The sequence below is a fragment of the Pelobates fuscus genome, chromosome 8 (genome assembly GCF_036172605.1).
Source record: "Pelobates fuscus isolate aPelFus1 chromosome 8, aPelFus1.pri, whole genome shotgun sequence".
Classification (NCBI taxonomy): Eukaryota; Metazoa; Chordata; class Amphibia; order Anura; family Pelobatidae; genus Pelobates; species Pelobates fuscus.
Genome location: NC_086324.1, coordinates 33,285,275 through 33,301,717, shown reverse-complemented (window position 1 = coordinate 33,301,717; position 16,443 = coordinate 33,285,275). Strand labels below are relative to the sequence as shown.

General features: G+C 44.5%; 1 protein-coding gene across 1 annotated transcript in view; it reads right to left on the bottom strand.

The window, feature by feature from the left end:
• Positions 1-2,612, bottom strand: part of TANK (TRAF family member associated NFKB activator) — a 58,413-nt gene extending 55,801 nt beyond the window's left edge. The window contains exon 1 of the mRNA XM_063428612.1: positions 2,566-2,612. The gene's annotated coding sequence lies outside the window, so the exon portion shown is untranslated. The remainder of the gene's footprint in view (positions 1-2,565) is intronic.
• Positions 2,613-16,443: the final 13,831 nt, after the last annotated feature.

The window sequence follows — 16,443 nt, the reverse complement described above, 5'->3', positions numbered from 1 at the left end:
TATTTTTACGTCTGAAAATCTTTTCACACCTTTTAATTTGTTGTCAAGTATTGATATTTATTTTGACGAGTCTCCGTTCATTGAATGGAGAAAAAGTTACCATGGAATCCAGAATTGTAGACATAATAGATTCATTTCTGACACTTCATATAAAAAAAAAAAAAAAAAAAAAAATCCAAGTCATGTTTTTTCTTCCAGATTGCTTATTGAACTATTTAGATTGAGCACATAGGAAATGCAATAGGATAAAATAATAATCAAGAGACAGATTCCCAGCTGCTTCTCACTGCATTCACAATTATGTAACAATCCAAGCTCCTCTCTCAGTAATTATATTCACGAGACTGAAAAAAAAAAAAAATCCCAAACACTAACCTTTGGGCTGAACAAAAAACAAAACCCGAAAGTAATTTCCTGACGATTTAAAAGATTTTAGGTAAAAAAAAATAAGAGCAGAAAATAATAGCCAATTCTTTTGGCTTCAGTTTTGAGATTATCCTCTAGATTGCAAGCTCGTTTGAGCAGAGTCCTCATCAGCCTATTGTTCCCGTAACATTTTGTAAGTGTCTCATTTATTGTTAAAGTTCCACCTTTTATAATATTGTAAAGTGCTACAGAATAAATTGGCGCTATTTAAATGCCAATAATAATGATAATCTGGCCAAATCCCAAGACTCCACAGTTAAGTGAAAGTCTGAGTTTTTTTTTTTTTTTTTAATCCAAATTTACAAAACATGGATCAAAACAACAAATTACTTTTCACAAATTAATTTGGTCTATTTCGCAACTCTATTTTCATATAACCACAGCACTTTAATTAATAAGATCAAATGTCTCACATTATGGAACGTGTTTTGTAAAAATAAAAATATATCTTACTCTTGGGGTTATTTATTATACGGTGAATTTTAAGGAATTCAAAGTGAATTTAATATTTTAGGCCACCATAGCCATGCTAGTCAAAATGAAAGACAGCTATTTTTCAGTTTGGCTATTTCAGCCACAACTAAATTTAAGTTAATCTGGGTTCCAAAAAAATAAAAAAAATAAAAAAAAATAAAAAAAAAAAAATCACATTTTATTGAGTAATTCTGATTAGCCCGCTCACATTTTGTCAAATGTATAATGTGCAAATTTGTCTGGAAACGGATATCGAAGGCGCTGGAACCCAGTCTCCAGAATAAAGCACAACCTTACTTAGCACCACTCCAAAAGAAGGTCTGGAGCCAAGGAAGTTTATGGTAGCACAAGGACTAGTTCAATAAGTTGATTGAAAGAACAAGACCGGGATAAATAAAACCAGGAATCCAGAAAAAGAGTTAAATAAGGTAGAGCAATCTTCTTGTTATGTGAGGCACAAAAAAACCCCAAATATTACAGGTTGCGGAAACAAGCCAGGGATCTAGAATTCAGACATCAATAATAAGAGTAGGTTATGCATGGACAAGGGAAGGGTCTAAAATGTACATGTGAAGACAGCTGGGTTGGTTAAAAATTAGAGCACTGTTTGAGCATGCACTGCGGGTACATAAGGCAAGCCAAGATTATAAAGCATGTGTGATGCCGAGACTGCTCATGTAGCAGAACCCCCTTTTTTTTCTTCTCAATATTCAACTCTGTACGACTACTTCACCAATACTTATGTGATAGTAATGAAATATTTACACGACCTCCCTCCCTGACTTGTAGGGCCACTATCATTAGTGATACGCCAAGATCATTAGACGAGTCCCTACCTGACGATCTCAGCCAATCATCAATATCCAGGTTGGACGCAAGAGATGTTCATAATACAGAAGTGTGCGTTCCGCATTACCATTACGTGAGCAAGCTATGGGAGAGAGAGAGACCCATTTTTGGCAAACTGCTCAAAGCAGTTCAACAAAATCAAAAAAATATTAAACCCCTGGATCCCAGAGTCTCTTTTCACCATAACCACTACACTGATTTGTAGTGGTTATGGTGCGTAAAATGTTCCTTTAACATCTCTCATATATAAATATTATTCACCAAAGTGAAAAATGTAAAAAGTTAATTACAAATTTCAGACCAAAGTAGTTGAACCGGAGTGCCACCTGACTTCGTGAATTACCAGGCACCTTACAGAGAAAGTATTTCCTCATTTCAGTACAAGGTATAAATGGCTCACTTAAACTAGGAGATTTAACCATTCAAGTGCCAACAGAACCATGTAAACATTAATTTATTTATATCACATTTATCAAGTTCAGAATTTCAACCATCTTAGAGAATCAAGCACTGACAACGACCAAAGAAAGGTTTTGTTGCAATTCGAGGACTAAATTCTCAAACCATGATGCTAACCCATTCATTGCTACTATGGAGTAATCTGAAGGACAAAAACACAACAGGAAAACTCTTTGCACACAGCCAAGTCTTGATTGTTTAGCAATTGTACCCAAGAAAAGTTTATGCGAAAGTGGCAGAGCTTGGGAGCAGAGGTTACAAAGTATCACTCTCTTGGGACTTGTGATCAGTCAGGAACGAAGCTACTCTGCTTTTTACAGATACATTTCTTCCTTCAGAACCCCCAACACTACTCACCCCCTTTGCTCAATTCTGGCAATTAAACACGGAAGCAATTCTCTTTTTTTCTGGGACATGCTAGGAAGGACAAGTAGGCAGAGAGGCATGAGCTAGATAGGCTTTAGACCAGCCCCCATGCTGACAGGGTTAACAGGCAGTTCTGGCTCTGCCTCTGATAGGTTTGCATAGGAAAAGGAAATCAGACTCATTGAAACCACACACCCCTGTGACATCAGGACTCCTGCCCCCTTTTGCACACGTTTTAACAGCAGCTTTATTCATACAGCCCACAGAAGGGATGTAAGTGAATCCATCCTAACTTGCAAGTTTGAGTTCCTATTTAGATTTTTTTTTGGTCTCCTCTCCTGAGTTCAAGGGAGGGTTTTGGACTGCTGTTAGTAAATATGTGTTGCATTGTGGTAGGATCATTCTCCAGTTACTATTCAATCATTTGTAAAGTTGTCATGTCAGAACAAGTTGCCCTTCATTTAAAATGACATTATGGGAGATTTTTAGAGCATTATATATCATCTATATTCTATACATTATACCAACCAGATTTGTAAGGAGGTTTCCTATTGTATGAATCTGCACAACCCCCCCCAAAAAAAAAAGTTACAATACAGTTTGGTAGTAAGGTTAAGCAAAAAATACATCAAAACACTTTTATTAGTGATTTTGGAAATACCCCACATGCTGTGGTTTTGTCACTTTTTTCTGTATGTAAGAGTTACTTGTTGTATCACCTAGCAAATGTCTGCATTTAGCAGGACAAAGCGGTAAGTATGTAAATGTTACTACTTACCATTCTCTGTGTGTGTCTGTCTGTGAATGTGTGTATGTCAGTCAAAGTGCAGCCTTGACACACTTCCTTCAAACCCCCCTTCTCCCCCTAAATATATAGCATGCTCCTCCAGCTGTTTGAGATTTTCACTCAATTACCTCTTCATTCCCATTGTATTTTACCAATAGCTGCTTCTCTGTTAACTCTTTCAGCCATCACCTCCAAACTTCCCCTCCTACCTCTTGTCTCAAATCCCCATGGTATCCTTTAGATTGTAAGCTCACATGCCATCTAGCCAAGCACTTTGTAGAAAAGAGCTCCAATGGCTAGATATCAGCTTACGGGCAGGGCTCTCTCTACCTCTTGTATTTGTCTGTGTATATTGTACGTTTCTCCACTAATTGTGAAGCGCTGCTGAATCTGTGTGCGCTTTATAAATCACAGTAATAATAATAAAATTTAAATTGGGGAGGTGGGAGGGGTCAGGGCCGGATTAACATAGGGGCTGATGGAGCTGCAGCTCCAGGCCCAGGCCCATGGAATAGGCCCATTGGTTTAAAAAAAAAAAAAAAAAAATTTTTTTTTTTAAATTTTTTTTTTTTTTTTACACACTACTCTTAGGGTTGCCAGATATTTCTCATGTATTTCTTAGGGTTTCCAGGTATTTCTCAGAAGTATTTCTCAGGTATTTGAGGCTGCCTAGCTGGTGCCGGTATTGCAGTAATACCGGCAACACAAATGTCTGTCTCAGTATAAACATAGATTATTCTGCAATACCAGCGCCGGCCAGTAGGGGTCGCTGTTTGTGTGGAGAGAGGCAGTGATAAGAAGTTACGGCATCTCCCTCCCTGCCTCTCTCTACTCACTGATCCGCGGGGGAGCAGCTCTGCACAGAGTGTCCAGACAGCAGCTCCGAGACATGGGGACGCTGATACATTGGGACACTGGGGAACATGGGGACCCTGAGCATGGACGTCCGCAGGAATTTTTCTGTGGGGGGGGGGGGGGGGGCATAATTGTAATGACATCCATGCTTGGCCCCTTTTTGACAGTGTCATGAAAGGGAAGGAGCATAGTCATTTTCACATAAAGCAAGGATGAATAGCGTTTTCACAACTATGGTGTCAGGAATATATGTTTGTATTCCTGATACTATAGTGTTCCTTTCATCAAATTACAGGAACATTCTGGTCACCATAACAACTTTATCTAAATGAAAATGCTGTGATGCAAAGAGGCCCCTGCGTGCTCTTTCTTTGAAGGGGTGAAACTGCTCTCAAATGGTTTACCCCCAAAGGCTTCCTTCAGCTCCAGATCTCCAGGTCGCTCAGTGGTATTCGACTTCTGAAACAGAGTGTCAGGAAGTGCAGATTGATGTTGGGCATGGGTGCCGCTGATTGGCTAGAGTGGTCAGCTGACACTCTAAGCCAATCGCTAGTTCCCGATTCATAAAAATGTTTTAGCCAACAATGTTTTAGCCAATCAGCGGCACCCCTGCCCAGCGGCCCTCTGTGTTTCCTGACACTCAGTAAATAAAAGTGAACACATTAACACTGATATTGTTTCCTGTTCCCTCTTCCTACTCCTTGCTGCCTCTTCCTACTCCTTGCTGCCCCTTCCTGCTCCATGCTGCCTCTTCCTACTCCATGCTGCCTCTTCCTACTCCTTGCTGCCTCTTCCTACTCCTTGCTGCCTCTTCCTACTCCTTGGTGACCCCTCCTGCTCCTTGCAGACTGTCCCTACCCCTTCCTGCATCCCCTTCCTATTCCTTGCTGACCCCTCCTGCCTCTTGCAGACCCTTTCTACTCCTTGCTGACCCCTCCTGCTCCTTGCTGCTCCTTCTACTTTACCCTCCTGCTCCATGAAAACCTTTCGACCCCTTATTGCTTCTTGCTGCCCCTTTCTATTCCTTGCTGACCCCTCCTGCCCCTTGCAGAACCTTTCTGCTCCTTCTACTTTACCTTCCTCTATGCGGTCTCCCCCACCCCCCCATCCCTCACTTACCTGCTCTGTAGGCTGCCTTTGTGCTGCTCCCCTGCGGTTTCAGTCATGAGAGAGAGGCAGGGATTAGCTGTAGCTTTCTGCCTTTCTCAATTCACACCTACTGGCCAGCGCTGGTATTGCACTGTATTCTCACACTAAAATGAAAAATAGCAGCACAAGCTGAAAAATCCGGGGGGGGGGCAAGTACCCCCCTTTACCCCCCCCATTCGGACGCCCATGACCCTGAGACACTAGGGACACAGTGGCCCCATGTCTCCCAGTGGCCCCTAGTCTGTGTCCCCATGTCTCCCAGCCACTGTCCCTAGTGGCCCCATGTCTCCCAGTGTCCCCATGTCTCTAAGTGTCCCCTAGTGTCCTAGTGACATCAGGACACTGGGAGACATGAGGACACAGACTCTAAGGGACACTGGGAGACATGGGGATACAAACACTAGGGGACACTGGGCGACATGGGGACACTGAAAGGCATGGAGACACAGGGAGACATGGGGACACTGGGCGACTTTGAGACATAGGAGACATGGCAGTGTCCCCATGTCTCCCAGCCAGTGTCCCTAGTATCTCAGTATCCCCATGTGTCCCTGGTGTCTCTCAGTGTCTGTAGTGTGCCAGTGTCCCTAGTGTCTCAGTGTTCCCTAGACTCCCAAAGTCCCCTAGTCTCCCAATGTCTCTGTGTCCCCATGTCTCCTAGTGTCTCAGTGTCCCCTAGTATAAAAGAAAAAATCTCAGGCACTCACTGTGATAGATTTAGGCAGGTTTATTGGACACCGCAACGTTTCGACCTGTACCCAGGTCTTTATCAAGTCTCCAATGTCCCCTATGTATCAGTGTCCCCTATGTCAGTGTCTCAGTGCCCCATGTCTCTATGTGCCCGTAGTGTCTCTGTGCCCGTAGTGTCTCTGTGCCCGTAGTGTCTCTGTGCCCGTAGTGTCTGTGTCCCCTAGTATAAAAGAAAAAAATCTCAGGCACTCACTGTGATAGCTTTAAGCAGGTTTATTGGACACCGCAACATTTTGACCTGTACCCAGGTTTTTATCAAGTCTCCAGTGTCCCCTATATATCACAGTGGCTCAGTGCCCCATGTCTCCCCGTGTCCCCTCGTGTCTGTCACCCAGTGTCCCCAAGAGTCTCAGATTTCCCAGGTCTCCCAGTGTTCCCTAGTATCTGTGTCCCCATGTCTCCCAGTGTCCCAATGTCTCTCAATGTCCCCTAGTGACATAGGGACACTGGGAGACATGAGGACACAAACACTAAGGGACTGGGAGACATAGGGACACAGACATTCCCCCTTTTTGTGTATGTTCGCCCTTTCAGCCGTTCTGGTTAGGTGATTTGTGTCAGTAGCCCACCATTTTACCGCATCCATAGACTTCCTGCTTTACTGGACACTGCTGTTAGGGGGTATGGGTTTACTTGAAAGATGAAAGCATGAGATTAGCAAAGGGTATGTGTTTTCTCATAGTTGCATCCTATGAGTTTCCCTACAGCATCTTCTCCATCAGATACATGACGCTTAGGAGGTAGGACTGTTTTAGTGTTTTTGGTCAATAAGATTTTGTAATTAGGCCCATCATAATTATCAGCACCAGGCCCACTGGGCTCTTAATCCGGCCCTGGGAGGGGTGCCCGAGCACCGTCCTGCCTAGCACAAATCCTAAATACACCACTGCTTACCTCTACTGTACAGATGCGCTGTTGGGCATTTACACAGAAATGCTGTATGTGAGGCTTGAGGATAAGCTGTGAATATGGCACTGCAAGAGTTTAACCCCTTAAGGACCAAACTTCTGGAATAAAAGGAAATCATGACGTGTCAGACACGTCATGTGTCCTTAAGGGGTTAAAGCGGCACTGTCATGCCAAACTTACCTTTCCTCAATCTCTTCCTCTTCTCCCCCTCTCTCAGGATCTGTTCTCCATGTCTTCCTGTCTGCTATAGTTTTCTTTAAAATCATAAGACAAAGTAGGGACTATTTGCCTTATGGAGGATTCCTCCGCTTGACCAGCTCTGACCAACGAAGGAGCAAAGTGTGCTTCATTTCCGCTGGTCTGAGCAATTTTCCCATGATCCCTAGCTTTCCTCCCTGTTCCCACGATGCTTCCTGTCATTTTAGATGAAACTGCCGAATTGCGTTCTAACTGAATGAGAACAGTATGTTTGTTTGTTTTAGAACGCAATTCGGCACCTTGTTCGGATCGCAATTTCATTCGAATGAATGAAACTCCGATCCTATTCGTGCTGTGGCATCTTGCAGCCGCTTAGTAGATAACTCCCCAATTCCCACGGTATCAGGGAGCTATCTACTAAAAGGCTGAAAGACCTAAATTGGTCTTTCAGCCACATTTACTAATACTAAGTAAAGATTACTTAGTATTAGTAAATAATATGCCCCTACTCGCTATACCGCGAGTAGGGGCATGTCTAGTAAACAGTGAGCAACCTATTGGCCCCCACCCCTAAACGACGGGTGGGGGCCCTAAAGTAAAATAAGGGGGAGACCTATTGTCCCCCCCGCCCCCACCCCTTAGCGGTGGGTGGGGGCCATAAAGATAATGAGGGGGGGACCTACTGTCCTCCCCCCAGCCCCCACCCCTGCGCGTTGGGTGGGGGCCATAATGATAATGAGGGGGGGGACCTACTCTTCTACCCCCCCGGCAGTGGCGTACACATGACCCATGGGGCCCCGGTGCGAAAATTGATCCGTGGGCCCCCCACTCTGCGCGGGCCGGGGCAGCAACACATGGCGGCGGGCACCTGGTCGCAGGGGTTGCGACCGCGGTATGTACGCCACTGCATGCAGATGCACACACACTTAAAGGACCACTACAGACACCCAGATCACATCAGCTCAATGAAGTGGTCTGGGTGTCAGGTCCCTCTAGTTTTAACCCTGCAGCTGAAAGCATAGCAGTTTCAGAGAAACTGTTATGTTTCACTGAGGGTTAATCCAGCCTCTAGTGGCTGTCTCACTGACAGCCGCTAGAGGCGCTTGCGCCATTTTAAGACACTGAACGTCCATAGGAAAGCATTGAGTAATGCTTTCCTATGGGCGGTTTGAATGCGTGCGCGGCTCTTGCCGTGCATGCGCATTCGGAGCTGAGAGGCGGAGGGATCCCCAGCGCCATGGGAGTCCGGCGCTGGAGAAAGGTAAGTGCTGAAGACACACACACACTCTCACGAACAAATGCATACACACTAGCTAACAGACACACACATTTACTGACAAAGACACACTCAGCGGCAGACATACATACACACTTACAAAACATACACTCTCACTGACAAACACACACTCACTAACAGACATCAAACAGACTCACTAACACACACACACACAAACACACTCAGTAACAGACACACAGTAACACACTCACTGACACTCACTAGCAGACACACACTCTAACACAAACACCAACACTCACACTAACACACACACACACACACACACTAACGCTCACACACACTAACGCTCACACACACTAACACACACACACACACACACACTAACACTCACTCACACACACACTAACACACACACACTAACACTCACACACTAACACTCACACACACACTAACACTCACACACTAACACTCACACTCACACTAACACTAACACACTCACACACTCACACACTAACACTCACACACACTTACACTTACACATGTTTTTTTTTATTTAATCCCCCCAGCCTCCTTACCTTTTGGAGTGCTGAGGGGATTCCCTGGGGTCCAGTGGTGCTGCTGGGCTCCTGGGGGGGCCGGTCACCCGGCGGGCTGGCTGGTCCTGCGGGCGCGCGAGGGAGCACTCTCCCCTTAGTGCTTCCTCTTCAGCTCCCTCGCGCGCCGCGTACTGATACCGGCGCCGGAAGATGACATCATCTTCCGGCTCCGGTATCAGTGCGGTGCGCGAGGGAGCTGAAGAGGAAGCACTCAGGGGAGAGTGCTCCCTCGCGCACCAGCCGGCCGCCGGGTGTAAGCAGGGCCAGCCTCGGGGGGCCCGGAGGTGGCCGGCTCCTGGGCCCCCCAGGAGAAGAGGCTGGCCCAGAGCGTACAAGCCGGGTCGCAGGGGCGGCCGGGCCCCCTGGTGGGCCGGGCCCGGTCGCAGCCGCGACCCCTGCGACCCTGGTATGTACGCCACTGCCCCCCGGCTCCCACCCCTGGGCGGTGGGTGGGGGCCATAATGGTAATAAAGGGGGGGGACCTACTGTCTCCCCCCCCCCGGCCCCCACCCCTTCGCGGTGGGTGGGGGCCATAAATTACAATGGGGGGACCTACTGTCCTCCCCCCGCCCCCACCCCTGGGCGGCGGGTGGGGGCCATAAAGATAACGAGGGGGGGACCTACTGTCCTACCCCCCTCCGGCCCCGCCCTGCAATTAGGCTAAGAACACACTAATTGGTGGGTTTAAGCCAATCAGAGTGCTCTTTGTCATTTTACACAGCGTGGGAAAATTCCAAAGAACTTTCCCACGCTGTGTAAAATGACACAGAGCACTGTGATTGGATGGCTTGAAATCCATCCAATCTCAGTGCTCTGTGTCATTTTACACAGCGTGGGAAAGTTAATTTTCCCACGCTGTGTAAAATGACACAGGCACTGTGATTGGATGGATTTCAAGTCATCCAATCACAGTGCTCTGTGTCATTTTACACAGCGTGGGAAAGTTCTTTGGAATTTTCCCACGCTGTGTGAAATGACAAAGAGCACTCTGATTGGTGTTTTTAAGCCCACCAATCAGTGTGTTCTTAGCCTAATTGCAGGGCGGGGCAAGGCTTTATAAGCCGCTTAAGGATGGGGGCCTGGGGGGGGGGGGAGGACAGTAGGTCCCCATCCCCCCATTGTAATTTATGGCCTACACCTGCCGCGCAGGGGTGGGGGCCGGATAGTAGGGATTTTATTTTACAGTGAGCAGTCACGGGCTGCTCACTGTTTAGTAGACATGGCCCTACTCGCGGTATAGCGAGTAGGGGCATTGGGGAGATTTTAATCTCCCTTGTGCTATTATGGGGGTCATATTGACCCCCGTAGAGTTAGGGGGAGCCTGGGGGGCTTATGAAGTGGTGGGGAGCACTGCTCCCTGCCGCTTCTAGCTTTACATATTACAAGGAGGGAGCTGCGTGCCGGTAGCTCCCTCCTTGTAATAAACTGAACGAACAAACGAACACTGATACACAGTGTTTGATTGTTCGTCTGATTTTTCTATTCATTCATTCGTCTGTCTGATGAATGAATGAATAGATTAAATTCCCGTTCGCATGTCCAGGTGTTTAACTGGGCATGTGCGGGAATCTCAGCGCTATCTAGTGTGGGCAGATGACGTGTCCCACAGGGACTTCACCTACCCACACAAAGATGGTGGCGCCCTGAATAAAGATCGGGGCAGAAAATAAAGATTAATATATAGGTAATATGGGGGGCTTAGGGGCATTTGGGGGTGAGTAAGGGGTCAATTGGATGTAGTGGAGGCGGGAGGGGGGGTTAAAAAAAAAAAACGGGATTCGGCATGACAGTGCCGCTTTAAAAATGACTTGTCTGGAAGCAAAAAACTGAAACATTAGATTTTTTTTTTCCAAGTTATATTTTAAACTGAGCAGCGCAGCCCTTTGGTAACTTGTAGTCATATTTTCTTAATTTATTTTTTTGCGTGTTAAAACCTCCAGATGTGACAGACTCTATTTAAATTAAAGGAATACTATAGAGTCAGGAACACAAACATGTATTCCAAACACCAAAGTGGTAAAATTACTTTTTAGGTCCCCAGCCCCCTTTCTTTACTTTAAAAGGGTGATTTTTATTCACCTCTTTTCCAGCTTTGCTCCGGTCTCACCGCGGTTGGCCCCGTCTCTGTGGGGCTGAGATCATGAATCTTGATGATCTCAGCCAATCCAATGCTTTCCCATAGGAAAGCATTGGGAGGCTATTGTGCGTGTGCAGCAAAATGCAGAGCTGCGCCAATCAGTATCTCCACATAGAGATGCCTTGAATTAATGCTCTGAAAGCATTAAAAAGCCTGCAGGGACAGGCTACAGACACCAGAAAAACTACATTAAGCCGTTTGTTGTGGTGACTATAGTGTCCCTTTAAAGGGCATGTTGCGGTTTGCAAGCCTCACTTTATTTAACTTAGCTTGCAGGATGAATAAGTTGAAGGATTAGTGTGGGATCTGTTTACTAAAGTCCAAATGAGGCAAGAATTTGGTTCTGTACAGAGCCATTCTATTACTATTGTTCATTCACACTATTTACCAATGTCCGGATTCTGAGCAGCAGGCTCTGAATGAGCCTGAATTTTGTTCGGATTCAGACAGAATGCATCTCTATGGAAAGAGTTTGGCGTATGAGAGAACCAAACATCTGTTCTGCAAATACTGCACAATGTATTGGGAAGCACCTCTAGCGGCTGTCTGAGTGACCTTGTTTCACTACATGAAGCTAGGTGATTTTCGGTTATTCATGCTATGATGTAATCCACAAAGATCATACTACCCATTTTTTTAAAGCATCTGCCACTTTTCAGTGTTTTGTGAAGATATAATCTTTATGAATACCCCTCTCTGTCTCATCAGAGATTTTCTTTTACCTGAAGCTCAAGGAAGCAAGGTGAATTGTTGGTGTAGGACCCACCTAAGAGGTTTGCCTTGACGTGGCAGGTGAGGACCGTTGGAGTTACTAAATAATCTCCATTTATATAAATATGCATAGGGCTTTGGAATAGTGCGCAAGTAACTTATTTTATTTGGTTTTTATTGTATTAACACACACCTGAATGCTCCAGATTAGCAAACTGCTAAAACTTAGTTTTATTTATAGAGGTGGTCACACTTGCTGATGATCAATTAATTAAGGGCATTTAATTAGCAGAACCTGTCTGCTACCACACCAAGAGGACATGGTCTTAAATTAGAGGGGCAAAGGTTTAAAAATAATATCAGGAAGTATTACTTTACTGAGAGGGTAGTGGATGCATGGAATAGCCTTCCAGCTGAAGTGGTAGAGGTTAACACAGTAATGGAGTTTAAGCATGCGTGGGATAGGCATAAGGCTATCCTAACTATAAGATAAGGCCAGGGACTAATAAAAGTATTTAGAAAACTGGGCAGACTACATGGGCCGAATGGTTCTTATCTGCCGTCACATTCTAGGTTTCTACTTAGTCTCTTAATACATCTGTGAAGACGTCTACAGACCTTTAATTCTCTAAAACCCTCTTATTTATGATAGCTTGTCGAAATACAGTACTTTGCCAAATTCCAACCAAGTGCACACTTTGGTTTCACCCTATATAACCTTCACCATCTGTCTCACGCAACACACACATCGACATGTTTACTTAGATACATTTTACACCTGACAATTCCTTTTCCCTTTGGATACTTTGCACTTTAGCTCTTGTATAATGATACTTTATCTGGATTTATTGAAGCATGGCTTTCGTTAATGACTTCTTGTGTCTGTTTAACTTGTTTGTAACAGATTGTTCATCTGATTTTGCTTTGTTTACAAAGCTTACAGCAGAGTGAAACATGTTTGATGCTGTATAAAATATATTTAGAGATTTTGCTGTTGCACAATGCTGTCCATTCAAATTACGTCATAAAAATGTGGCAACCAGTATTAAGAATGAAGCAGAGGTATCGAGGAAGGAAGAAAATACTGTTCTTCCTGATGATTAATTCTTGGTATGAAATGTGCAAATGCAGTTTTCTTTTTCAAAACGTACACACAAAAAACTACCGCCCACTTGCTGTCCTCTGTCTTACCTTCTGTTCTAAGATCTGCACGTGGCACCTCTCTAAGCATCTCCTGTAGCATGTTGGCACGCTGATTATCTTCCTGTGTATGCTTTTCTAAGTTAATTTCTCCTACTGATTTGGGTTTTATGCCTGAATTACTCCTTGAAGCACGTTTGGATTCTTGACTTCATCTTCTACTGCTACTTCAACTACTGCTGTGTACGCCCTCTGGCCTGATCATCTTAATTCAATGGAACAACCAGTGGAAATAGAGTACTTTACTGGCAGAACACTTCTGTCGGTTATTCGTTAAAATCTTTTAGCAAGTGAAATCAGAATGACAAAATTTAGGAAACCATAGCTGATCTGAAAAAAAAAAGTTCTAGAAGTAGCTCGGCTATTTTCACCATCACAACGTTCAGCAGATCATTTTTGTCCAGATTGGATGAAACTGGCACTGGTAAGCTAAGTGTTAATTCCACATTATCCAGATGTGAAGAGTCAGTGGGCAACGAAAAGAGTCAAATAGTTTCATGGTTTGAAATTAATTTGAGGAACAGTGCTTGGACACTCAGGACAACATATGCACTATGGCAAGCAGTGGCAGTAACCAATGGTTATGTTGCTTAGAATGCCATTTTGGAGGAACCTATCCTACATAGAAAATTACCTGAATAGCTACGACTTGGGCAGCCTGCATAACAGTTTGGAAGACTGGAAGCCCCAAAGATCCGAAGCCTGACTGATGTGTATATAGTTCACAGGAAGTAAACATAGACTTTATTGTTCTGTTAGGAATAACATATCCTTCAATACTAGAAGTAATGTTGTTGTTTTTAAAGAGTAGTGGATGTTTAGTGGGACTTTACATGTCAGGGCATCTTATACCTCATTGCACTAAACCAGTTGCAATGCAATATTTAATACAGGTTTTGGGGTAGAGGATAAATATCATATATGCCAACTCCGTGTTGGTTTACAGAATGATGTGCTCATCAAGCTCCATTTTAGGGCCGGACCAAGACTTTGTCCTGCCGAAGTCCAAGGATGAAATGCTGCAGCCTTCCCCTCGACCCCCTGGAGTGACATGTGTGCCTGTGCGCTGGGTGAAGTGTGTGTGCTGTGTGTTTGCTGGGGATGAAATGTGTGCCTGTGTGTTTGCTGGGGATGAATTGTGTGTCTGTGGGCTCTGGAATGAAGTGTGTGTCGGTATGTGTGGTGGGGACACAGACACACACAGACACGTGCTGGGGATGACATGTGTGTCTGTGTTGGGGATGAAGTGTGCATGATGGAGATGAAATGTCTCTGTGTGTATGTGCTCTAGGTGAAGTGTGTCTGTATGTGTGCTGAGGATGAAGTCTGTGTCTATGTGTGTGCACTGCAGCCAATACACGTACTTATACATAATGTCTATCTGCATGTGTGTATCTGTGACTCTGTATCTGTGTCAGTGATTGTATATGTTTGTCTATGTATCTGCATATGTGGCAATGTTTGTATCTGCGTGTCTGTACATCTCCATGTATATCAGTGTGTCTGTGCAACTGTATGTGTGTCTGTGCATCTGCATATGTGTCAGTATGTGTATCAAACAGTGACACACATGCAGATACACACATACAGATATATTACACACACAGATACACACACACACACACACACACACTACACATAGAGTCACACTACACACATAAAAAAATTAAGCCACCCAACAGTTTCTTACCTTCTGTTTGCTGTGGCTGGTGGGAGTTGGGGACCTACTCTCCGGGTCTGGCCCCATCTTCGTGGGTTCCTCCTCCCGCGCAGCTCGGTCTCAGTTTCTGTGAGCTGTGAGGAAGTGACAGACTTTCACTTTCTCCCAGCTCTCAATTCAGGATAGAGGGGCAAGGGCCAGGTTCCCAACCCGTGCGGTGCAGCTGCACTGCCGCCACAAGTTGGGAACTCCTGGTTTAGATGATGACTGGGGCGGCAAAATGCCACCACTATCAGAGTGCCGTCGGGAGCCATGGCTCCACCGCGGTCTATGGACGGGCTGGCTCTGCTCCATTTATTGAGGGGCCTGTCTCTGGTGTCCTCACCAGTGGGAAACTGAAACCTGTGGCAGAAGAGACTACTCTAAGTAGTCTGGGAATATTGAAAGATGAATTGTAAACTTAATTAACTTGATTGTGCGACATCAGAAGATACATCCCTCAAACTAGCCAAGTCTGCCCTAAAGCATCAATATAGTGGATAGTGTCCCCAAATATTGCTGCAAAGTGGTCTAAACCCAAGATGGAGTCACTAGTCAATGTGTCTTCTGGTTACGGTGGTTTCCATGGTGACTGCCTCATGTAATCGCTAGTGCATAATCTGGAGGACTTGGTGCTGCTGGTAACATTTTACTATCTGTTCTCTATAGTCTCTGTGGTGCCGGAGAGGAAGTTCTCTTCCTGTCATTCTTCACTTCCTCCCTATCTCTTGTTATGCAGCCATTTTGCCTTTGAGGTATAACAAAGTTTTCTCTTCTAACTCATTCTGGATTGTGTTCCTGTATAAGCAAACCACTGATTAAGAATTCTTAATTACTGCTGCTATTAAGCTAATACAACTCTGCTAAATAAACAGACACTAGGAGAACATATACACTCCATGGTATAAAATAGCACAGCTAATATAACAAATAACAAAACTTTTTTTTTTTTGTTCTACACATTACAGATTATGAGTAAAAAATAAATTAAAAAAATTAAAATTTAACCTCTTGGTGGAACTAGCCTGCACAACAGATTAGATGGTGTTTTAATACATTGCCGTAGCAGCGCATTCATCGAGTACATTTCTAACATAAATTCTATAAGGCTACTTAAAATCGCCTATCTCGGCAAACAAATCTGGGGATTCAGTTCCACCATATGGCCATATAGTGATGTAATTTGCTTCACAGGCCTGGGCCTTTTGACCCCCCCCTACCAACATCCTGCTTTCCAGGATGGTCGGGAGGTATGTAACAGGGTTATTTACAAAAGTGGGCATTGTCAGAAATTCAAAGTGAATTCCAAATTTAAAGGAACACTATAGTCACCTAAATTACTTTAGCTAAATAAAGCAGTCTTAGTGTATAGATCATTCCCCTGCAATTTCACTGCTCAATTCACTGTCATTTATTAGTTAAATGTTGTTTCTGTTTATGCAGCCCTAGCCACACCTCCCCTGGCTATGATTGACAGAGCCTGCATAAAAAAAAAACTGGTTTCACTTTCATACAGATGTAATTTACCTTAAATAATTGTATCTCAATCTCTAAATTGAACTTTAATCACATACAGGAGGCTCTTGCAGGGTCTAGCAAGCCATTAACATAGCAGGGGATAAGAAAATGTTAATTAAACAG